Here is a 25,294-nt window from a genome sequence, read left to right as displayed (position 1 = left end):
CCTGTCTATGCAGGGGGTCGGACTCGATGATCTATTGAGGTCCCTTCCGACCCTAACATCTATGAATCTATGTCTAGCCTGAATGCACTCTCAGTCAACTTATGGCCGTTATTCCTTGTTACTCCTGATAGTGCTCGGGGGAACGGGAACTCTCCAATTGCCTGCTGGCCCCCCTTGGCCAGTTTATAGATGGCCACCAGATCCCCCCCTCAGCCTTCTCTTGTGGAGGCTAAACAGGTTCATGTCCCATAGCCTCTCCTTGTAGGGCCTGCCTTGCTGCCCCCTGATCATGTGAGTGGCCCTCCTCTGGACCCTCTCGATGCCGGCCACATCCCTCCTGAAGTGTGGCACCCAGAACTGGATACATTACTCCAACTGTGGACTGACCAATGTCATATAGAGGGGGAGGATCACCTCCTTGGACCTGCTTTTGATGCATCTGTGGATACATGACAAGGTGTGGATAGCCTTCCTGACTGCATCCCCACATTAGTGGCCCATGTTCATCTTGGCATTAATAGTGACTCCAAGATCCTTTTCTGCCTCTGTGCTGACGAGAAGGGAGTTCCCCAGTCTGTAGGTATGCTTCTGGTTTTTCCTCCCCAGGTGCAGTACCTTGAACTTGTCAATATTGAAACCCATCCTATTCTTATCCACCCACCCCTGTAACCTGTCCAGATCCAATTGCAGCCTGTCACTCTCTTCTAGTGTGCCCACTTCTCCCCACATCTTAGTGTCATTCGCAAATTCGAACAAGGTGCTTTTTACCCCCTTGTCCAAGTCACTGATGAAGATGTTGAACGGTACAGGCCCGAGGACTGAGCCTTGGGGAACCCCACTGCCCACATCCCTCCAGGTTGAACATGACTCATCCACCACCACTCTCTGGGTGTGGCCCTCCAGCCAATTTGTGACCCATCTTACTGTGTAGGCATCGACACCACAGTCACCTAATTTTTTAATGAGAATGGGGTGAGAGATGGTATCAAAGGCCTTCCTAAAGTCCTAAACTATCTGGACGTCTGCTGGGAAGAGCAGTTAGCCAGATCTGACCACCCATGTAGGTTCCTAGCCGAATTACAGAACCTCCATCTAACCCAGGAGGTGCACAGCAGGTGAAACCCTTTAATCTCTCTGAATCGAATCGGAACCCTCTGAATTGAAAGATTTGGAAAGATTCAGAGATGCGGACATAGAGTCAGCTTTAAGAGTTTTTTCTACATACCTCAAAGTACCAGGTGGCTCGTGAATGCTGCGATGCTGGGGTGCATGGAGTTTCCCACAGAAGCGCAGGGGGCTCCCCAGTGCACTCAGCAGCAGACCCAGAAGTGGACCAGAAGCAGTTCCGGTCCACTTCTGGGACCACCAGGGAATGCATGGGGGGGGCCCCCCATACTCCACTGGCTCAGTGACTGGTGCCTCCTGGGTCTGGGGGGGCACCCAGGGTCCCCCCACAACCAATCGCTGAGCAAGTGGGGTGTACAGAGGCCCCCCCCGCGCACGCCCCAGCAGACTCAGAAGTGGACCGGAACTGCTTCTGGTCCACTCCCAGGTTTGCCACCAAGCATTTGGAGGGCCCCCCGCACTCCTGTGGGACGCTTTATGCACTCCAGCATTGCACATTCACGAGCCATGCTTGTTGTTACCTCAAGGTATGTAGAAAAAACATTTAAATCTGTGTTTATGTCCAAATCACTGATTCTCTGAATCAGCATTGAATCTTCAGATTTGGGTTCAGCCAAATTGAATCAGGGACAGTGATCCAAATCAACTAATTGAATCACTGTCCCCGATTCAGGCCAAATCTGAATCCAAATCAGAATCGAATAGAGCCCACTTCACATACCCTGAGTTAGCAACATATCTGGATGCTTACAAGTCCTCAGCCTATATGATCAGATACCCATCTACAGTTGAGCCAGCTGGGGAAAGGATCAAACTTACTCCTCTAGATTTACTGTGAAAGCCCTCTCTACCATCACGCCCCTTAAGGGTCTATACTTAAAACTTGTCATTAGTTTGTCCAAACGTTGAGATAAAAATATATAAAAGGGTCAGATCTTCCACTGGTATAAGTCAACATAGCTCCATTGAAGTGATCAGAGCACCACTGATTTACTCCAACTGACAATTAAAGTGTGCCAAATTGAAAACAGCTTCACATGCTTTTCAAAGCTTTGGGGGCCTGGGCTCATTGTAAATTTGCACCTTGGTATCTTTAGCAGCCAACAACTGCTGCCTTCAGAATCAAAGAGGGCAGAGGGAAATTAATCACTGATTTATTAAATTAGAGAGTGCCTGGTACATTTTGGTCTCTTGAGTTCATACTGGAGAAAAGCAAGTGGGCAAAGGTACATCCATTATTAAAAGCCCTGCACCAAAGTGGGGTTTGATCTATTATTCAATCAATGCTCTTTTTAACAAATGGTCATTTTACATCAAAACCTTTTTATGTCCTCCTGTAAATGCCATCTCTGTCATGGGGCCTCAATTTTCCTTGGACAATATTCATTCAGCTACAAGTGGGAAGCAGGTTAGGGAAAAGGAGGACTGTAGTCAGAGAGTCTAAGTGCTGTAGCCTCCCCAGTGTCCTGTGGGGTGCAGAGCAGGATGAAAGGGCTTTGTTTGAATGTCTCTTTTCGGAGAGGGCAGCAGTGCATTTAGGCATTGTTCCTGTCCACATCTGCAGCATCAACCATTGTTGCTTGATGTGCTCTCCAAATTGTAAAGCTACAATGCCCTACCACCCCCATCTGCCCTCCATTCTTGCTGCCACTGGAGGCCTCACAGGTACGCCTAGCTGTACCTTTATCCAGCAAGAAGAATGGAGCAGCTGGAAGCAAATAGAGCCCTAGCTCCTGACAATGCAAAGACTAAGCAGGGAGAGCTGACAATAGAAATCAGTAACGAATTTCCAGACATCTGTGGCATAGAAAAGCTGCAGCAATACAAGCCTCTGTAGGGAAGGAAGGACCCGCTGGAGATGGGAAGGTTTTAGAAACAAAATAGGCTGGCAATAATGAGAGTCAGAAATCTGCACCTTGACATGAAAAAGTGAGGAGCTATCCTAGGACAGTTCCAGCAACAATGTAAGTGATGTTGTGTATAACACAAGACAGTTGTATGTGGGAGAGGGCTATAAACAAAACTCTCTCTAATGAGGAAGAGACTTCGGAAAGTTGTACACACAAACAAGGATGAGAACATGAAGGAGATAAAAATAGAAAGCAGCTTTTGGAACAATAGCTGCCAATCACAGCTGACAGCGTGTCAAAAAAGTCTTCAAGTAGCAAGCATGGTCACCAATTGGTTAAGTAATGTGTACAATTCAGAGTACCATGTACTATACCAAATGGGCCATAAGTTAGTGGTTGCAGGCACTTGAGCATTTGCAACTCCTGGTTATAAAAAAAAAAAATGGAGTCCCCACTAGGACCCAGATAATGGCATTATCTTAGCTTGCAGTTTAGCAGAGTTCCTTGGCTAGTCTCCATATTGCTAATGAAAGCTCTGTGATCAAGTCTCCCGGGATCCAACAACAAAGAGCAAGCCTGATTTAGGGTTTGAATCTGAGGTTGCTGAAATCAGTGGAAAGACTCCCACTGACACTGATGGGCTTTTGATCAAGCACTTATTAAGGACCAAGTGGAACTTAACAGAAAATGGGACTGAAGTTAAATACTGGTGGTTAAAGAAGGGTTACAGCTATGCACGTACGTCACTCACAAACAAATGTCCAAGAGAGTTCTGCCCTTAACGTGTGGATGGAAGTGCAGCTCCCCGCTGTAACTGGGACTGCCTTGCAGGAGGTGATCTGAGTTGCAATGATCCCCCGGACCAAACAGAAGTTCAGTATTGGTTCTGGGGGTGGGGGAATTTACCTGCTGGCAACAGCCCCTCCTCTCTCCCAGCCTGTCCCTGTTTCAGAATGGGAGGGGGAGAGGGAGCAGAGGGAGCTCGTTCCAGGGGTTCTCCAGCCAGCACCGGGGGGGTGGACTGGGTGAATTGGAGGCCCCCTGCCTCAGGGTGTGGGGAGTCTAAGTCACGCGCCCCACCCTCCAGCAGGGGCTGAAACCCCCCAAACCGAACTCCTTCTGCTCCCTCTCCCCCTCCCATTCTGAAAACAGCTGGAGGCTGGCAGGCAGTGCAGACAGAAGTTACAGAAGACGCTCCGTTTTGAAACGCCTTATCTGACCCCTCATGCAACAAGAATTCAGATTTTCACCCAATCAGCCATTGTTAAGCTCTCTACAACTGTGCGCTTGTGTTTGGTCATGGCTAAAAACTGTTTTCTGTGGCCAGATCAGGAGAAAATTGTCACTTCTGTGGGTGCCCTTAGGCTGTGGATAGCTTTGGATAGCAGCATTTTGAATGCCTTTGAAACATTTCAGAGGGCCAAGCTGTACAGGTGTATCCACCCTTTGAAGAGTTCCAGAAGCCGCTGAAGCAGTCCAACATAGTACCTCCTGAAACGAAGAGCTACTTTGAAGCACTTCACTTCCCATAATGTTTGCACAAGGACAGAGGACCTGTAGGTCCTCCAGAGTCCCAGAGAGCTCTGCTTTCCCCCTCCCAGCCACAAAGGAGAGGGGGAAAGTGGCATGGACAAGCTGACTGACAGCCTACTAGACTGTCCAGCCACTGGATACCAGCTGCTCCAGCACTTGGACTCAGTAGCTGCTGGGTTACCACTGGGATCCCTTCTGCAAGGGACACAGATTGTATTGCTGTTCCCTCAGGTGATTCATCCAGAAAGACAGACAACAAAAGCAGCAAAACAAACCATGAAGAAAAGAGAAATCCAAGGTGCAGGCAACCCCCTGAGCAAATTTCACATGTCACTAAAGTGACCTATACCTAAGGCAAGCAACAAATATCAAGGCCTTGTTCCTTGTTGGTTTGCTGACTTGTCCCACTTTATTTTTTTCCTTCACTACTTCCCAAGGACTCCTATCAGTTCACACAGTTTCTCTAGATTCTTTTTAGGAAAAAAATCTAGAATAAATTCACTTCCCTTCTTTGTGCTCTCCTTTTCAGCATTTAGTGTTAATGCGCTCTTATTTGTTTGAGTTTTCCTTCTCTCTGGGACCAAGAGATTTAACCTGAATGTAGAAATGTAACTTAGCTACAGCAAAATGCTTGTGGAATGGCCAAAGCAGTAGGCTGGGATTGAAGAGGTCCAGCTTCAATTGGTGCTCCTGCCACCAACTTTCTGTGCGCTACTGGCTTGCTAATGTCCATGCTTCCATTGCTGGCCTGTAACATGATTTGCCCAGTTTTAAAGATTTGGGGTTTTTTGCATTTTATAATGGATTCTTCCTTTTCCCTTTATACCCCATTAGTTTTTCCCAGCTGCATTTGCCACCTCAGCATTCTGCCTTCTAGCTTGTGGCCACTCACATTGTTCAGAAGATCTCGGGTCCTGTTCTTGTTCTCTTCTGTCTCCAACTTCACGTCTATCAATCGCTGCTGGTGACATAGTCCACAGAGCAAAGGAGAGAGATGCTACCTTCTCGTTCATCTTAAAATAAAACAGGCAGCCTCCTATTACTGCATGGATTAGGTTATCTTTCATGCTGATTTCCTAGCCCAGGGGTGGGCAAAATGCAGCCCGGGGGCTGGATGTGGCCCACCAGGCCATTCTATCTGACCCACGGGGCCCCTAAAAAATGTAGAAAATTAATATTAATCTGCCCTGGGCTGCCTGTCATGCGGCCCTCGATGGCTTGCCGAAACTCAGTAAGCGGCCCTCTGCCCAAAATAATTGCCCGTCCCTGTCCTAGCCTGTGCTGTGCCCTCAGAATAAAGATATCCCCTTCTTCTCCCATCCCTGTGACATGCAAAGGATGAAAGGGAAAGGAATAAGGAAAAAAGTGCAATTCCAGGGATGTCACACAGTTTTTATCATTTTACCACCAAAGACATCATATATGAACCTGTGCCTAGGCAGAGGAGTAGTAACTATTGATGCATAGGGAGAGGAATAGAGGGGGCAAGACTCCTGTGAACAACAGAGAGGGTGAGTTAGCTTGTTCCAACATTTTAAACTATAGGGCTGAAAACTGGACCTCTCTCAGAACATATTCAACACTGGCCCAACACAACTACCACTCAGATTTTCATTTTGTCTTCACATCTAACTCCCAGAGTACATGAGGCATCACATGGACTGAGAATGTCCAATTAACAGCTCAATTTTTAGTCTCTATGGAGACTAGCGCTATCAGAAGTGGTTGATACTTAATTCACTTCTCTCGCTATTGGGGGGAAAAACCCATTTAAAGATATGGGGAAAGCCAAAACTGTTTCATTTGTGTCAACGTTTTCCACTGAAAACTTCAATTTTTGGTGGAAAGTTATCTTTAAATGTAAACAATTTTGGAAATGCTGCCACACTGTCTCATGGGTGTTCAGTTGCTGTCCACTACAACTTTCACTATAGGTCAAACCCCCATGGGAAACTGTTTCCCAAGATGCACCATGCTCCAAGTCTCCAGCCATGGTATATGGAAAATGTTGTCTGGCTTTGAGCCCAACTCATATAAGAGAATGGAAAAATGACTCAAGCAATTTGGGTCACATTGAACACATTGAAAAAACAAATTATAATCCAACAGGGAAAGGGAGGTATTACAGAGGCTCATACTACAGAGACGACATGTTTCATCAAATTTTGCATAATTTTTTTTTTTTAATTAGCCTGGATGAGTTTTTAAAGTCGTGCTAAATTATTATTTGAACTGCATCAGACATAACTTGCCTTGCATTTGACCTGTCCTGCAGTCAATGGGAGTTATACCCAAATATCCAAAGAAAACTGAAGCCTCTTAAACTGGCCCAGTGACATTTGAGGGGAAGTTCAATTTTGCAGAGAGACTATTTGTTCAGAAAAATCATACACACAAAATAAGCAATAAGAAGAACAAACTGCAACAAACACTACGTGGGGGTGACTGTTCATGGCACATCCATCTCTCCATTGTACCATGGACTGATAGATAGTCTCAATACAAGAACACACTTTTTCATGTCCTCTGCCTTTGCCTTGCAGGTAAATCAACTTGCTAATGCTGCATCTTACAATCCCAGATAAAGTACCATTGGCCTATGCCAGGGGCTGAGTGGGTACCTTGGGACAGAAAAGTACAGAATTTAACTAAGTGCTGTAATTAGAAGTGTGTCATTGGGGAAATTACCTAAAATGTGTGCATGAACTGGCAGACACTGTTTCTGCCAGCAACTCAAATGATAATTTAACACAGCTTTAGTAACTCATCCAGGCAAATTTAGAATAAATTACTCAAAATTCACTGAAACGTGCCATCACTATAGTACAATCATTTGTAATGCTTCTCCTTTCGTCCCTGACTATAGTTTGCTTTTGTTTTTTAATGTACTCAATCTACGTTCAAAATGTTTTGGGGCACTTCAGAACCTGAGCAGGTAAAGATCTAAAAGAAATCACCTAAATTAGCAATTGGTTCAAGGCCAAAAAAAAAAAAAAAAAAAAAATCTCAGATAGCTCCTTGAATCTAAAGGTGTTTGTTTTTTGCCTCCATTTTGGGTTTCTGCAGTCATTTGAATGTCAAGATTTTTACTGAGTGAATGGTTATAGAACAGGAGTGGGCAAAATGTGGCCCGCGGGCCAGATGCGGCCACCAGGCCATTTTATCTGGCCCCTAAAAATGTAGAAAATTAATATTTATCTGCTCTTAGCTGCCTGTCATGTAGCCCTCAATGGCTTGGCAAAACTCAGTAAGTGGCCCTCCCCCCAAAATAATTGCCCACCCCTGTTATAGAAAGCTGACTTTCCCCTTACAGACTTAGGAACTCACCTATCATGTCCAGGTTAGATGTTCACCTGTACCAAATATATTTCTTAGGGAATACAAGGCCATGAAGCCAGCATAAACACACATTTCCTAACCTACTTTGCCAGAGGCTTATGGCTAAAGACAACTCACTAAAAAGGATGGTTTATGGGATATTGTCCCTTCTTAGAGGAGCTCATTACTTATTCATTTCTACTTGTTGACATTCTTCCAGATGCGTAAGCAAGTCTATACAGCTTTAAAATCAACTAGTGCTAATTTTGTTCTCATAATTATTTTAAGCAAGCATTCACAAACTTGGAAATGCTAAAATGTAGAAGCTGCCTATGTCTCATGGGTCAGGGTTCATAACTTATTAATGGCTGCTATATGTATTTAGATGTCAACAATAAAAAGGGCTTGCATTAGTGATACTAAAAAAGCCCATCTCAAGTCAGTTTTCTTTTTTATAACGCAAATAAAATCAGTTTATGTTCATATTTATGTCTTTTGAATTTTGGAATTATTGAGGAACAGATTCATTTCGAGAGAGAATATCATCATTTTTGTTGTACTGATGTCATTTATTACCCACACGTAAAAAATTAGACAGTAAACTGCACGTGTACCTCTTTTTTTTAATAAAAAGGAGTTCATTGCACTTTACTGTGCTATATAGCGTATGTATTGCCAGTCACAGGAAACATCGTCCCTCAACAAGAATATTAAAGAGGAAAAAGACTATAGAAGAGGATGTTTTACAGAGATCCAATGATTAGAACATGAAGCGAGAGAAAATTGAGGCCCAAAATAAGGATGCAATTTTTATTACTGAGGGAAGGAATGATTGAAACGATTTATCCAAGGTGGATTGAAAGAGAGTCCAGTGCAGAGCAACAAAAATGATTAGGGGCCTGGGAAGCAAGTCTTATGAAGAACGGTTGAAAAAGCTAGGGTTATTTCGTCTGGAAAAAGAAAATTGAGGGGTGATTTGATAACAGTCTTCAAATACCTCAAGGGTGATTATTCAAAGGAATGAGATGGGCTTGTCTCTGAGGCTGTCAGGGGATAGGACTAGGAATAATGGCTTTAAACTGCAGCAGAGGAAATTTAGGCTAGAAATTAGGAGGAACTTCCTGACTGTGAAGGTGGTCAAGCATTGGAAAAGGCTACATAGAGAAGTTGTCGAATCTCCATCCTTGGAAGTTTTCACGAGCTGGCTGGACAGTTGGTTTAGCCAGGCACTATCTTGCATTGAGCTGGGATTGTCCTGCCTTGAAAGCCCTTCCAGCCATACTTTCCTATGATCCTATGGCTGTTGAAGATTTCAATTGTTTAGTTGCCATTCAAAGAGATCTGCTCTAACACTGACACAATATATAAGGTAACATTTTAAAAAGAGGTCAAGTCACATTGCCAATAAAGGACTTGATCTATAAAAAGGAAGTTAGGCTTCCCAATGCTGAGTGTTTTATCAGCCTGTTTATGGTCTCAGTCTGTTTTATACAGGTTCTCATACCAAGCTCATCACTGAAGCATCTGCATTCAGTCCAGTAGCATTATTGAGTAATGAGATTAAGAACTGACAAGCATTTGTTTTCTACACTCTCCCAGAGGCAACATATCATAAATGGAAGATCTTCTGGATTTGATAATGTGTCATTTGTTTCTTTAGGTGCAGCATTATATCAAAGAAGGCAAAGTCTAGGAAATCCATCTAGTACACAGCATGCAATGTGGTGGGTTTTGCAATGGTTCTTTGTCCTAAAGTCTTGGACAAGCCTCTGAAAAAGTTGTGTGTCCTGCAAAGATAAGCTTTATTTTGACTGTTTTGCCAATGGAGCAAAGTCGTTGATTAAGGCATTCTTTCTGGGGCTTTTTTAGAAAGGTGTCCAGGTCAGGAAGTCCCTGAACATAAGGCGAGACCCTGAATGTTATTCAATATTCTGTGGGATGGCAGCACAAAGTAGAGAGAACAGGTGTCCTGTGCTCCTGGTGGTCTCTGCTGCAAAGATCATAAAGAGGGATTGTCTAGCTGCCAAATTTGTTTATCTGGAAACCAAGGGCAATCATTGTGGCACCTATGATCCAACTATGCAGGAAGGACTAAGATGATCTCAATTCCAACATTATATGGAGGAGCCAAAACTTATGGACCCTGGACTCTATTCCACAGTTCAGCCAACCAATGTTCACCTGTTTGCTTTTTGCTGCAAATTTTCTTGGCATTTTGAGCAGGGGGGTAATGTCCCATTTGATTTCAGCTCCTGTGTAAGGCTGGATGACCTGTTGAGTTGATCTAGATTTCCTTCCAATCCCTAGATGCTGAGCTAGCTCCTCGTGACCTCACCCAAGGAACTCCAAGATATTGCGTGTTTTCATGTGGAAAGTGCTCTGCCAAGTCTAAGCCTGGTTTCAGGACACAGTTCTCCAAGTCTTCCAACGTGGACTTACCCGTTGCTTTTATCCTTTGTTGTTGCCATCCACAAGTCTGGCACTGGAGTCCCCCATTGCTAAGCAGATACTAGGTTTGCAAGTCAATCAGATTCTGTAGTATTGTGGAATTTATCGTTGATCTCATCATTACAGTTGTCACTTGCTGCATTTTAAAATTGTCCTTTTCATGAATCCTGTTTGAAACCTAGCTCAGAGAGATCAGTTGTTAATTGGCTCCCAGGCTCTGCTTTAGAAACCATGAATGATATTGATCCCTTAGACTGATAACAATTTTGCATCTCCTGAATATATTACAACAGTATTTTCATTTTTAATAGCTTTTTATCAGCTCCTGGCCATCAACATTCACTAACTCCAAGGATTTCAAAATTATAAACATCCCCTTCTTCTAAATGCCTGCTTGGCTTTTGTTGTTGCAGCCTTTTATTCTGATTCAGGAATCTACTTTTATAGCTCATTTTACCATTAAGCTGGGTAAGAATGTCCCATTCTTGGATTCATAAGCGTTTTGCCAGGGCTCATTGTTTCTACTGAGACAGTCCATTGCTTTGGCACACCTTTTTCTGGATTAGCTCCTGGATGATCAGTAGACTGCCTTTTTGTCTGACCCCTACTCTCTGACCCAGCTAACTTAAAAGATCCTATCAGTCCCCCCCGCTGCATCTGAATATCTGACAAAGCTGTTGTACCAAACGAATCAAGACACAATGTATGACTTGATTCATACATCAAGTATGACTTCAGGACTTTATTTGCAGTTCTACTTCCATTGGTCACTTGAACTCACCAAAAGGACTTTTTTTTGTACAATTTTAAAATAGCTCCAAGATGAGCATAAAGATATTTTTAAGGTTTACATTTTCTTCAGTTTTAGTGCTATGGCAGCTACTGGAAGAAAAAAAAATATCCAGGTTGCTGTATGGAAAAGCTTTCCTTGTTCATACTGGAATCCTGTCACATGATTTCTCTTCATATCTTTCATTTATGCTTGTGGAAATGACTTGAAATAAGACCCTCTTGATCTCTTTTCTTACACTGCATGACTATTATTCAACAATCAGCCTATTCTGCAAGTTCTGACCATAGAGGTTTCTGGGGAACATAAAATTTGCCGTGTCAGCTTAAGTGCTTTGCTGTATCAGATCCCTAAAGGTGATTTTTTGAACTCATACTTCCTAGTGAAATTTTCAGAATTGTCTAAGTGACTTAGAAGCACAAGTCTTTTTGAAAATGCCACCAGAGGTTATTGAATCCATGATACCTGGTATACAGTCTTTGGCAGCATTTAGTATGTATTATATCAGAAGATGATGAAAACCACTTAAGACACTGTAAAGACAAACAGTAGTAAGACTATAATTTAATGCCTATTTTACTAATAACTAGTCACAACGCAGAAGTAATTGCAGTTACTTTGCTATAAAATGGATTGTTCAAGTTTGGTCTTTGGGTCCAGATTGAGAATCACCGGTGGATCTAAGATTTTGAAAAGAGGGTGCAGATGGTGTGGCATATTATTATGTGTATACACAACACACATTTTGCTTCTTAAAGAGAACCTAGAAGCTTTACTACGATGCTAGGGACCTAGCACTATATTACTTATTTTAAGATCAAAGCAAAAACAAATACAACTTTCCTGGAATATGCATTAATTTTCTAAAGGATTTCCTATGTATAAGAACACAAGACATGAAGCAAACGACAGTCAAAAGATGTTGTTTCATTAGTCTTGCGGTCATCAGGATTAAATGTGCCTCTCTTTCTCAGATTCATAAAATAATATCTAGCCTTCCTGAGAATTTTGACAGTGTATCCAATGCTTCACAAAAACTTATTTCCACATCCGAGTTAACAGTTCTAGCTGCAGTTGAAAGCAGTCTGCAGGGCTGTGAAATAGGAGCTCTGTTACCAGGAGCCACTAGCAAATAGCAAACTGGCAGAAGAAGAAAGCTTAATTAGTGGGACATCAAGACCATTCAAAAGGAAAGTGGATCATTAATACCTGTGGAATGAGGAGTTTAAAAAGGAAAAGGAATCAGGTAGATGACAATGAGCCATGAAATCAAGTCACACTCTCACTGCTGCCTGAATAGAAATACTGCTGCCACTGCCAGAGAGGATTTTTTTTTTTTTAAACTTTGGGTGGAACAGGAATCAAACTGGGGTAAAACTGCACCCCTGCACCTGCCCCTGCTGAGAACGCTGCATTCTCCAGAATGCCGGGGGAGGGTAGTTTATAGACTAGATAGCTAGATTTCGTACATCATTTTAAATGATCCAGTTCTTAGACTGCAGTCAGTAGTCAGGAAGTGAAATAATATTTTGCATATTAAGCTACTGTTTGCTGATCTTTTGAATAGTACTTAGAACATAATGATTGAAATGTTTTTGGGACACCGCATCTTTGGGTAACCAAGAGAGTCATTTTATGCAAGAATCCATGTTAGAGAAAATAACTGACCATACTGTTAACAGCTAGTGACCTGCAGTTTCTTCTGCAAATTTAGCTATACCCATAAGGATAACATTACTTATGCATTTTAGAAATCATAGAACAATTGGGCAGGAAGAGACCTCAAGACTTCTTCTAATTCATACTCTGCTCACAGACAGATCAATGTTTATTGAGTATGCACTTCACGGACAGAGAGTGTATTTTGGTCCTGCTTTGAGTTGGGGGTTGGACTAGATGTGACCTCCCGAGGTCCCTTCCCACCCTCACTTTCTATGTTTCTACGAGAGTTCACAACCTCTGAAAGTAATCTGTTCCAATATTTAGCAATGCCCACCTTTCTAACAGCTCATGTAACTCCCTCTCATTGCAATTTTAGCTCGTTGCTTCTCTTCCTGCGTTCTGTGAACACAGACCACCATCCTTCACTATCTTTTCTTATGCCTAAGGATGAAATCCTTTCGCCTCACCCTCCAAAAGTCACAAGGAGTTTGCCAGCAATCTCAATGGAGCAAAAATTTCACCAGAGCTCATTTTCCTTCATTTCCCCTTGAATTACTGTTCCCCTTCCTTAGGAAGTACAACAAGAGTCCTGACTAAAGCCAACACAGTTTTGCAGATCAGTGAGTCGTAGGAGGCAAGCAATTTCCTTCAGAACACAGGCATAGGCACACAGTGGAGACTCAATTCCTATAAAAATAGGACAGCATGCTTTCTTTCATACAGCCCATGAATGCTTTTTTGTATTTCAGGGGGGGAAGAGAAGAAACAAAAAACCAAAACCCCATAACCCCTGAGGAGACTGCATCACATTTTCAATAGAGGTTTGGGCTCAGCTGTCAGATGCAGCAGGTAACAGCTTATGTAGGCAAAAGAAAGGAGGATTCCAGCTGTTTAGGAACAGCCTGAGATTCAGAGGTGCCAAGCTGCCAGTCTCAGGTAATCTGGTGGGAGATGTGGGTCCTAAGTATTTCCAATCGCTGAGTTAGTTGTGTGCTGTGAGCACCACTTGTTATAGTTCCTTTTTTTTTTTTTCCCCCTGTCACCTTGCTGCATTTGCACTTTGTCTTTCATCTGCTGAGGCTGCATGTCCAATGGGGCAGAGGTTTTGGTTATTACGTATGCATCAAGTCCCTCGCATCATGACACCCTGACTTTGCAGGCGGGATCTGCAGGCTGTACCACAAAACGAACAAACGGCCGAGACCACTGCAATGAGGAGATTTATCTAAAAAGAAAAACCATGTATGTCTTCCAACTGATGGCTTCATATGGCCCTCTATTGGGAACTCAAGACAGCACAGCTGGATTCGCAAATCGGTGACTGAAGTAGATCAAAACAAGCTCTTGTTATACCAGTCAGTAGGGCTGTGAGAGATGGGCCCTATTCGATTCGGATTGGTCCCAAAAATCGGGGACAGTGATTCGATCCGTTGATTCGGATCACTGTCCCCGATGGCGATTCGGCTGAACCACTTCAGAGAGGTTAAAGGGTCCTCTGATTCGATTCACCGAATTGGGCCAAATCTCTGCCGAATCAAATCAGGGACCAAAGCTTCGCACAGCCCTACCAGTCAGAGAGCAGGGAGAAGAGCAATAGTGTTGTACTAATGAACATCTGGGAGACTATGGAGAGCTATTTCACTTTCTGCCCCCCATACCTGAACCCCTTCATAGTAATATTTTAAACAACTTGCAAATGGTTTCGCTTGTGTTGCTAAAAACATCTGAGCGGTGTGGGGGGTGACTTTTACTCCAGTCTTTCCCGTTTTGAACAATACTGAAAAACCATTCAAGACAAACTTGAGCATACTTGAATCCAAGCAGCACTATACATCTTTAAACCAAGCTCTGAAAAGCTACACTGCATGCTGTGCTAGAGAGAGCAAGTTCTTTAAAATTTCATCCTAAATGCACAAACCATTATTTATGCCACAGTAAGTTGCTTCACAGAAACGTGTTTTCTGTTGGTAGAGCTGGTTAGGTAGGTTCCTGGAGGGGGCTTCAAGCTGCAGTTGTGTTATTACATAAAATGTTTGTAGAGAGTGGCCTGAGTTTTGCAGTTCTGACAAAAAGCTTTTGTATGGGCTCACTTCTGAATCCAGTCACATTGTTGGTGGACTGAAGACTTCAGGACTTGACCATTTGATCTTAGGCCCACACCGTCTTATGCTCAACAGTACCCTACACTTTGAATAGTCCCATTCATTTCAATGAGACTATTTAAAGAGTAAGGTACTAGACCATTGATCTGATCTGCCATCCATTGAAGCCAATAGTAATCTTTCCATGGACTTCAGTAGGCTTTTGTATCAGGTGGTTATGATAAACAGTGAAAGAAACTGGCCTTGAATAGGAGATTCTCATATCACACATTTCCAACATGCAGTCAGTTTCGCTGTACATTAGGGCTTGCAAAGCTTCAGTCCCCAATTCAATTTGGCGGAGATTCGACCTGATTCAGTGGCCGAATCTCTGAATACAAATGGAATCAGAGGACCCTTTAATCTCTCCAAATCAAATCAGAACCCTCCAAATTGATTCAGAGAGATTCACGGATTCGGACATAGGGACAGCTTTAAATGTTTTTTCTACATACCTCTAGGTAGCAGGGGCTCATGAATGCTGAGATGCTGGGGTGCATGGAGTACCCCACAGAAGCATGGAGGGCTCCCCAGCATGTTCAGTAGCAGAACCAGAAGTGGACCAGAAGCACTTCTGGTCCACTTCCAGGTTCGCCAGGGAGCGCATGGGGGACTTTATTCCTGAAAGTTCCTTTCTCTGATCTTAAAAAGTTATTGGTAGTCCACAATGGCATCGTATAAGATAAGTATGTAATAGACTGTCTTCACTTACACAATCAAGGGCTTCACAAGCCCATGTTTCCTTTATATGCCGTCCAAAAAAGCTTCCATCCTTGATAGCTATCTACTCCTTCCTTCTCTATTTATTCAGGTTCATACCTTGTTATTCATTATTGTCTAAACACAGTGCTTCTCCACGATGATGTAACCAATTTGTTCTGACTTGTCCATTTATATTTGATATGCTATTCTAGGTAGGTGCTAAATCTATCTAGAAAATAGGCAATGGATTTTTTTCCAGTAAGAAATCCTTTAATAAAACATCAATAAAGAGGCCCCAGTTTGATCCCATTGCTTTTCAGGCTGGCTTACCCATCATCAATGTAATCAAATGCTGATGCAAGATTAAGATGATGGCCCAAAAAAACCTCTGATAGGAGTTGCACATATAAATTAAATAGAGGCTACATTGCTAGATGCATTCAAATTAAGAAACAATGCAGCTTGCTTATCAAATAGAGGGAAAGAAAACCCATGCATTTGGTGTTGGCCTGATATTTTATAGACATCTGGGAAGATATTAACTGTGCAGCTGATTAGATACATTGATGTCAAGTGGTAGATTTAAAATTCATAGACCAGTGAAGGAGTTTGACTTCTTTAAAGAGGAAGTAATGCCAGTAAGCATATGTATTTTAACGTATCTATGCCCAGCTAGGACTTTATGGTTGTCACAATGCAGCCTTCATTGTAAAATGAAGTTTACAAGAAGTGGAAACTTGGACAAACAACTAAGGAGTATGAGAATATTGCTCGGGCATGCAGGGATGAAATCAGGAAGGCCAAAGAACAATTGGAGATGGAGCTAGAAAGGGATAAGAAGGGTAACAAAAAGGGCTTCTAGAAGTATGTCAGGAACAAAAGGAAAATCAAGAAAAGTGTGGATCGCTTACTGAATGGAAGAGGCAACCTAGTGATGAATGATGCAGGAAAGGCTGAAGTACTCAATGTCTTGTTACCTCAGTCTTCACAGGCAAGGTCAGCTTCCAGATGCCTTCTTTTCTATGATTCTGCTCCCAAAGCACAGACCCCAACAACTTAGAGGTACTCCTTGTAGCAGATTAGTTGTGAGCCTGAGGTCAAGAAATCCTAATTCCACCCAGTAGCAAGCAGGGAGGCATGTATAAACAGACCATTGCAATATATAAATAACACTTTAACATTTGTTCACAAGCGGGCTGGAAACCAGAGTCTCCAATCCCGAGAGACTGCCCTCATCATTCAACTGGAGAGAAGAGTAAAGCCAGTCTTTCTTGTGGTCTCTGGCCCAAAGCATATTTAGTTGTGCACAACATGGAGTGGCTTCAACAGAGGGGATTGGGAACCCAGTTACCCACAGTAGACTTTTAGCCTGGTGGTTTGGGCACTTCCCTGGGACACTGTAAATATGGATTCAAATCCACTGCAGAAGGTGAAAGTACATCTCACTTTAACCACTTGAAGCATGGCTGTCCAACTTCTCAGCAGCTGGGGGTAATATGCCCCAGAGGCCGCACACTGTTGAGGCTACAGGCCCCCCCGCTACATCATGCAGTGCTCCTCCATCCTGTTGTACTGCATGTGAGTGGGCTGGTACCGTCACCCACCATCCTCATGTGGTGCAGCACTTCACCTTGCCCGCAGTCCTCCATGGACTCCCCCATTGCATTGTGCTGCGTGCGCATCCCAGGTGCCAACACACACATCCCAGCACCACAGACTGCTCCGTGACACCCATCCTACCCCCTAGGACAGTGAGGCAGCAGAAGCTTGGGAGGAAGCGAGAGCCCCGAGACCCTGGCTGCTGCAGCCAGGTGGCTGGGTGGGCAAGCTGCATACAGCCTGCAGGCTGCCAGGTGGACAGCCCTGACTTGAAGTACCACAGTACTTTGACCACTGAGCAAAAAAAGTGGGCATCAGCCACCCACCACACCACCTGGATTTCCTAAATGCTAGGGTAGATACCCGATACCAGGGGAGAGAGGCTGTGCCTTTCAAGCCCAGAGTAGGGCTCCTTAGGGACTCAGCATTTCCAACCAGTCAGCTTCAGCACCTGCCACTCGCCTCACCAACTTTGGTGGATCCCATTGACAGGTATCTAATACCTACGCCTTACTGCAGGAACGTAATGCCCCGAAGTCAAGGCTCGACGTTCCACTAAGAAGCAGGATATCCAACAGGCAGGCATTACAGTGCTGCATGCAAGTCCTCCGTGAACCTAGCTCTTAAAGGAGGGGGGCTAATCCACACTGAAAGCAAAGGGAATTAGATGCCTAATACCTTTAAAGATCTGTCCCCTACTCTAGAGGCATCATTCCTGTCTCTTAATTTCCTTACTCCTAGTAATGGGTAAAGATAGCCATGCGACCATGAAATGAAGGTGTTTTTATTTCAAAGCAGGCTTTTTGGACTGGCACAGTTGGCTTTTAAATAGGCTCTGCTTGCAACCATGTCATCGACAACTGGAGGAATGTCACACTCTGGCCACCCGGTCAGCTAATTGCTGATCCGTCTGTATGTCTGCAAGACAAAACATCAGACTTCCGACATGGGATTTGCCCAGCAGAAGTAGGCAGGGAAGAGGGAGGGGGCTGGTAGGAGGAAGGGCAGGGAACTCGTGTTGGCAAAGAAACAAAACAACCTGCAAATTGCAGGTGCACTGAGACAGATGCCTTGAGGGGCAGGCAGATTGCTACAGGAGGGAGGATGTTATTGGCAAAGATCACGGTGACATGGGAATACTGTTCTCCTGCGCAAATACAAAAATGAGCACAAAAAACAGTTATTTTTAAATTGGGAGCCAGTGATCCTCAGAAAGAGTTCCTGCATCATATCATTATTTCGCCTACACCCAACAGCCAAGCAGGAGACAACCTTTTTATCTGTAAATGTAGGTGCAGTGGAATGATAGGCACTCATTTTACAACTCACTGACCTGCTGCAGGACAAGGTCAAAGAGATCAAAAGGACTTCAGACTGGAACAGACAAATAATTTCAATAATACAAGGCAGTGTTGGGGGTGTTTTTTAGCAAAGTTATAACATTTGAAGATGTGCCAGAGAACCTCAGGAAGCAGCTGCTTTTAGGGTCACATCAAAAGTTTCTGCTTATGGGCTAACATGGCTGGGAACGAGCTGAGCTCTATAATAGACAGGACTCAATCAAAAAAAAATTTTTAATTAAATTTTAAAAAATAATCAAATTTTACTCCCCTGTATGCAATGGTGAAGCCAGTGTGCCATGCATTTCTTACCTTTACTGTGTCAGAATGAAGTTCAGCCCCGTTTTCTCCTCTGGTGGCTTGCCTGGTTCACCGAAAAAAGTCTCTCTTGGTGGCTAATAGTTGTGCCATTGTAGTGGGATTGCTGGACCAGTGTAGTGATCAAAAACATCATAATATACAGCTGTCTGCTGCTGATGAACAACCAGCTGCTAAAACCTTTTATCTGATGAGGATCACCCCTCCTTTATGGCCAGATGCATGGAGCCTAATTCTAGTCTCAGTGGCACCGTTGTATATATAGAGGTAACTGTAAAACACATGAGGTTTGAAATTATGCCCAATGAAAAGCTACATCATGGGATTTTAATAATGCAATTAGAAACAAAAAGTAAAAAACCACAAAGGTCTAGGCCCTGGGGTATGTTCCCATGTCAGAGCCCTGTACCTGAACAGAGTCCTTGTAGCTTTTTGCAGGATCAAAGGTCCTGCTCACCCACCCACCTCTAGATTTCCCAGTGCAAATCTCCCTTCTAGGTTCTAACCTTTGGGAGCCTGTTCCCTCACTGATGTGAGGAAGATGGGACTCACTGTGAGAGCCCCAGCTAAGATCAGGGGGGACTGGTGCCTCCTGAGTGGAAGGGGGGCACAATTTGTGGGTGGGCCCGGGGGCAGACCAAAAGCCCCATATCCACTCCTACACTTCTGTGCTGCACCTTAGTGCCCACGCAGCAAAAAAACTGCCCTGTCCTGAGCAGTGCTGAGTTGGAGGCTAATCTCAGAGAGGGCATGTGCCCCCCCCCACCCCTCCTGCCAGTCGCCTGTGGCTAGGAGTCAATTGGCAGGTTTGTATTATAAATAAATACCCCATAATGGGAACCCTAGCCATCATTTAACACAAACAGAATGGAGACACCAAGTTAAACATCACCAACACATTGCTTCACCTGACAGTACTACTGATGTAAAAATGATTGCCATGAACAAGGATCTCTCTCACTTTTTCTAAAAATTGTATATCAGTGGTTCTCAATGTTTTCAGACTCGAGTCACTTCTTGCTAGACTCAAGGCACCTGGCAGAAAACGTCAGCTCTGATTTTCACTTGATTTTTGACTACACAGGAATAATAGAGCAATTCTTCTGTCGCACAGAACTCAAAGACCAGAGCAGATTTTTAACACTATGAATTCCTATTTGAAATCTCTGGGTTTAACTTGTGGATCATGTCTGCACACTTAACCATGTTAATATTGCATGGCACTCTCTGGCACCCCTGAAAGGATCTCAATGCACCCTGGTTGAGAATCATTGCCCTATAACTTTGCAACAGAGCTCTTTTGCTGAGGAATTCAACCTTGCTCAAATATGTATACCATTCCTACATCTTCTGTACCTAGCCCTTCCCCCCCCCCCCACACACACACATCAGCATAGCCCCTGTAATCCTTATCCCTTTGTAAGGCGCATTGTTATACACAGTGCTTCACAGCTGAGCAGGGAAATCATAATCTTATATCTGCTTTTCCCAAACAGTGCCTAGAAACATTTGATTCATGATTAAGCCAAAGTTTAAAACCCAAAGACTTGACCAACTAATAATGCCTTTGGTAGTTATTTGTCATTTTTCTACATAGTACTACAATAAGAGGAAGGCCAACCTAGGAATGAAATACTAGTTCATGTTCCCTTTAAAGACTTTAATATCTCCATATATTTTTTAAATTATATTAACTGTGCAATAAGAGTCTTCATAGGAAACACGCCCATGTTACTGGTACTACAGCAGAGATGGGAGCCCCAGGGGAAATCAGGCCCGATTGTTAGGCATGGAATCGACACTTAGAAAAGACGACCTAAATATACAAGAGACCTAAAAAGGTAAGACAAAGCGTAGGTTATTACTCCCATTTTACAGATGGAAAATTGAGGCAAATGGAATTGAAAAGCCACCAACTCTTCCTCCTCTGCTACATTAAACATAAGCTGTTTCCATCACTGTTGGAGTCCTTCACAGTCTATTCCCACCCTACCTCTCTCTCCTCATTCACAAGGGAGGTTAGATCCTACCTCTGATCAGGATGTCAGACAAGTGCCATTGCTTCCCTCATGCTGTCCCCCACCTCGAATGCAGCTCCCCATAAAAACCAACAAGACAGCTTCAATAATCTCCTTCAGACCCCTCCTTAAAACAGTCTTTGCATAAATGCTTACAGAAATCTGGCCAATTGTTAGGCTCCTGGTGCCCTGAGGATGCTGCCAGGCAAGCTGCTTCTACATCTGTCTGTGCCCATTCATTTTTTTATATTGCCTTATACTTCAAATTGCAAGCCCAGTGGGGTAGGGTCATTTGTGAAGCACAAGCATAATGAGATCCTGGCCTGTGAATAAGCCTCTGGGTAGCTGAGCCCCAGCTCAGTGCATCAACCACCCTATCCTTGTTCTCCAACTTTGTCCCTATCAACAAACATGCAGACTCCTATATCAGGCACATGCACTTTGGGGAAATCTGAGCAGAAAAATAAGGCAGGGATCATCCACCTCAATAGGGAAGTACAATGAGCAGAGAGTGGGAAAGAGGAACTCTCTGCTTCCACAAGCAGTCAAACAGAGCACGTGTTCAGCATGTCTCATATCATGGTAAAGCATCATGATTTGGGGGAATGCCTCTTGAGCTTTTGAAGGTCTACAAGATCTCAGGACTATTAGGCCTGAATTGCTTCCAGTGTCCCCTATGGTCAGTACAAGTCCTTGTAGCTCTGGTGCTACAGAAAACGCTCACTATTATCTGCTTGAAATACAAGGAGGCCCACCTGAGGACAAAGGAACTCAAGCAGCCACAGCAGCTGTCTCCCTAAATTCAACAGCACTGGATTCAGACTATCTCCAACCTTTGTTCCGGAGTAGATAATAGTACTGAGCAGATCTCCACACCACTAGGCATGCGAAGGGTAAAGGGGAAGGGTCAATAAGCAAGCAAATGGGGGGAATAAGGAGCGCTCTGGACAAAGGTAACTAGAGTGGGAAACAGAACAGGCTCACAAGAAACTGCAGCCTGAAAATGTCTGTACCTATTCTGTGTTTCAAGATTGAACTTGCGATCCATAATTGTCTGGCGCACACATGAATGCAGCAGCAGGAGCTCACCAACAAGAAGCCAGACTAAGAAAATCCATCCCACCTCCACAATCTCCTGAACTTTAAAGCAATTTTTATGTTTTGGGGGCTCTGGTTCCTAAAATCTCTGGCTTGGCGGTGCTCAAATACAAAGCAGGGGGCTACAAAACCAGCCAGTCGCAGAGCACTCCACAACTGCACAGGGGCACAGTCACTCTGCCCGTAGCTCAGCAGGATGCTGCTGATGTAGTTTGGCTATCAGCAACAAACCATACGGCTATGAAAGTCCAAGCATGGTGCTGACTATGGAGACAGGGCTAGAGGGACTGCTAAATACCGCTGACCATGCAGCAGGCATATCCATAGCTGCTCATTACTTGGATGGGAACAGCCAAATCAGCCAAATGCATGAGCTAGATGTGCAAATAAAAAAAAAGTGGTCAGCATTCATTACACACTGCCTCAGTACCCAGCCCACAGAGGATGTGCATTTCACCGCTCGGCTTCAGAGCCTTTGCTGTTCAGCTGAAGTTTGACAGATTCATGTTTTTAGGTCTGGCGATCCCAAGGTCAAGAAAGGCAGATGTCATCCCAACATCCATGCTCAATGCAAACTACTACTGTACCCCTCAACCAGCAACAGGCTTTAAGGACTGTCCTTCCAGCAGAGGAGTCATGCCGTAGACTGAATCACCAATGGGGTTAGTACTGCGGACTGCAGAAGTGCTCGCACATTGCCTACACGATTAGCCCAGAGAGAAAACACTGCGTCAATCATGTGTGTATTCCCAGCATCTGCAGAGCAGCAAGCTGTGAAAAGAGGCTTCTCTTAAACATATGCTTCACGTTGCTCTATGGCATGGGCAACTTGTTTCCTCTGTCACTAAACTAGTTCACGCACAAGTTCCCTGGTTTCTTCAATGAAAATGGGTTTGTGGCCAGATGCAGCATTCCTCCAAGCCTGTTACTATTCTTACCATAGACTATCTAGTCTTGTTTGAGATGGGGCACTGCGGTGTATGTAGCTGCATAAATGTAGAGGATGTTATCATCCTTATTCCTGTCAACTGAAGCTTGAAAAGGAAGAAGGCTTTTTGTTGTTGCAGTAGCCACTGCAGTCAATGAATACTGATCTAGACCGTGTAGCAGGGGCATTACCCTGACCTATCTCTTGTGAATGAAGCGAAGAAATAAAGGTGCATCTTCAGAAGTTGATATTAAGCATATCTGCTTGTGGGCTGCCAGCCAATTCAAGATATAGCTACAACATCTAAGCAAAAGCCTGACCTTTCTTTCTCTCACCTGGTGGTGCTCTCAAAGCAAGGTGGGCATGCATTACCTTGCTTCCTTACAGAAGGCTGTAGAAGCCTGTACCAGCTTTTAGCCGCAGCTTTTTGCTCCACAGAACGAGCACATAGCTCTTCCATCCATAAGGAAGGAAAAAAATCTGGCAGCCAACTGTTCATCCATCCGTCATGAGAGCAGCTACTTCCTGCACATGGAAACGTTCTCTCTTCCAGGTAGGCTGGATTTGTTTGTTAAAATGAAGGAAATCCATACAGAATATCCTGGCGAATTACTTACCTTTAGCTTCCACCCCACCCCCCCACCCGCCTTTCACTGCTCTACCTTTTGTTTTCCTAATTTCTACCCATTTACACTCTCACGGACATCCTGTCATACTTTTAGCTTCTCTCATTCCTTGGAGTCTCAGAACAGCAGAGACTCCCTATGCCTGAAGAAGGGCAATTGCACCGGAAAGCTTGCAAAGAACTTTTTTCCAACTGCTCGGTTGGTCTAATAAAAGATATCACATCTACCCAAAGATCCTTGCCTGCCTATGTCCTTAGACCAACATGGCTACAACCAAAAGCCCAGCACACTGAATATCCTTGCATTCACTCAGGGTACATGGGAGTGGAAGAGGCAGCACCCAGCTACATAACAGAGCCAGCTGTGCCCTTGGGAATTCATGCACTAGTCACATGCCCAGCCAGATAACGCTGAACCCAGAAAACAAAAGCAAGCCTCAAGGCACATGCTCCGAGTCTCAGCTGCAGCTTGTGTTGACTTGCTCCCTGCTGCTTCACCTGTGCCACAAGCTCAGCGTGAAGCATAAGAGCAAGCTAGTATTTTTTAATTTTGGGTGAAATAAGGAAAACAACACTACCAACACACTTTTTAGCAGAAAGCCAAACCCCGATCCCCAAATATTCCTGGGGAGTTGTGACTTACAACTCTCATGCCATGTTCACTGCAGGCTCGGCTACCCAGATAGACAACAATCTCTACCATCCCTAGCTAAAAGCATTTAGCTAAAACCAGGGGTGAATGGTACCTCCCGAGTCTGGGGTGGGCACAATTTGTGGGCAGGCCAGAGCCTGAATTGATTTAATCTTTGCAGGCTAGTCTAACTTGACTAGGCTAAATCAGTTTGTAACTAAAACAGACATCCCCCCCTGGACTGGAAAAAAAAAATGCAGGCATGTGCACACAGTGGCTCAGGCTAAAAGCCAGGGGACATTAGAACAGCCCTCCCTTCCCTTCCACAGAGCTGAGGGGCACATGGCCAGGTCCCAGCAGGATGCTCCAAGTAGGGATGGGTCCCCTGCCTTCCTGACCAGCCCAACAGAGAATGTTTATCACCCCTAATTCAGTGTTTAAAATCACCCCATTAAGAAAACAGAGGGACATTACCAGCTATCTGTTGATTCTGGCTTTATCCTGTGTGCCATAGCTCAGAGGTAGCCAGCATGCGGTCTGCTAGCTAATGTTGAGGTGTCTATGACAGATGAGGGAATGCCTGCTTAGCAGGGAGTGGGGTGGGGGGGCGGGAAGCAGACACCTGCAGAGACTGTCCGAGCTACAGCCAGGGAGCAGAGGAGAGGGGCCAGTCCTGCAGTAGAAGAGAGCCCCACCAAGCCCAGACAGCATGCTGGGATGCTGGGGGTGTCTGGTTTATCTTAAACCAGCAAGGGGTCTGGGACAGAGGTTGCATAAACTGGTTTGAGCCAAATCCGTTAAGTCTGATACTACATTCAACCAGGTTTATCTCAAACTGGTGTCAGCCATTTTCAAAGAGATTTATGTGCACTGAACAGCTGTTCTGTTACAGGTTTAAACCAGTTTCTGATCACTTGAACCGGTTTGTGTGTAATGTCTGTCCCTACTCTATCACATTGGTTCTCAACCTTGATAGACTCAATGCACCCCTCAATAGATTTGAAGAAACTGCAGCCTGCAAATGCACCCTTTGGAAAATGCTGGTTTTAGTTTTCACTCGTGTTTTACTACAAAAAATCAGTAGAGCAGTTCTTCTGTGGCAAATAACTCATAGATTCATAGATGTTAGGGTCAGAAGGGACCTCAATAGATCATCGAGTCCGACCCC

The sequence above is a fragment of the Alligator sinensis genome, unplaced genomic scaffold, assembly GCF_000455745.1.
Source record: "Alligator sinensis unplaced genomic scaffold, ASM45574v1 scaffold13_1, whole genome shotgun sequence".
In the NCBI taxonomy this organism is placed as follows: Eukaryota; Metazoa; Chordata; order Crocodylia; family Alligatoridae; genus Alligator; species Alligator sinensis.
This window is presented reverse-complemented; position numbering follows the sequence as displayed.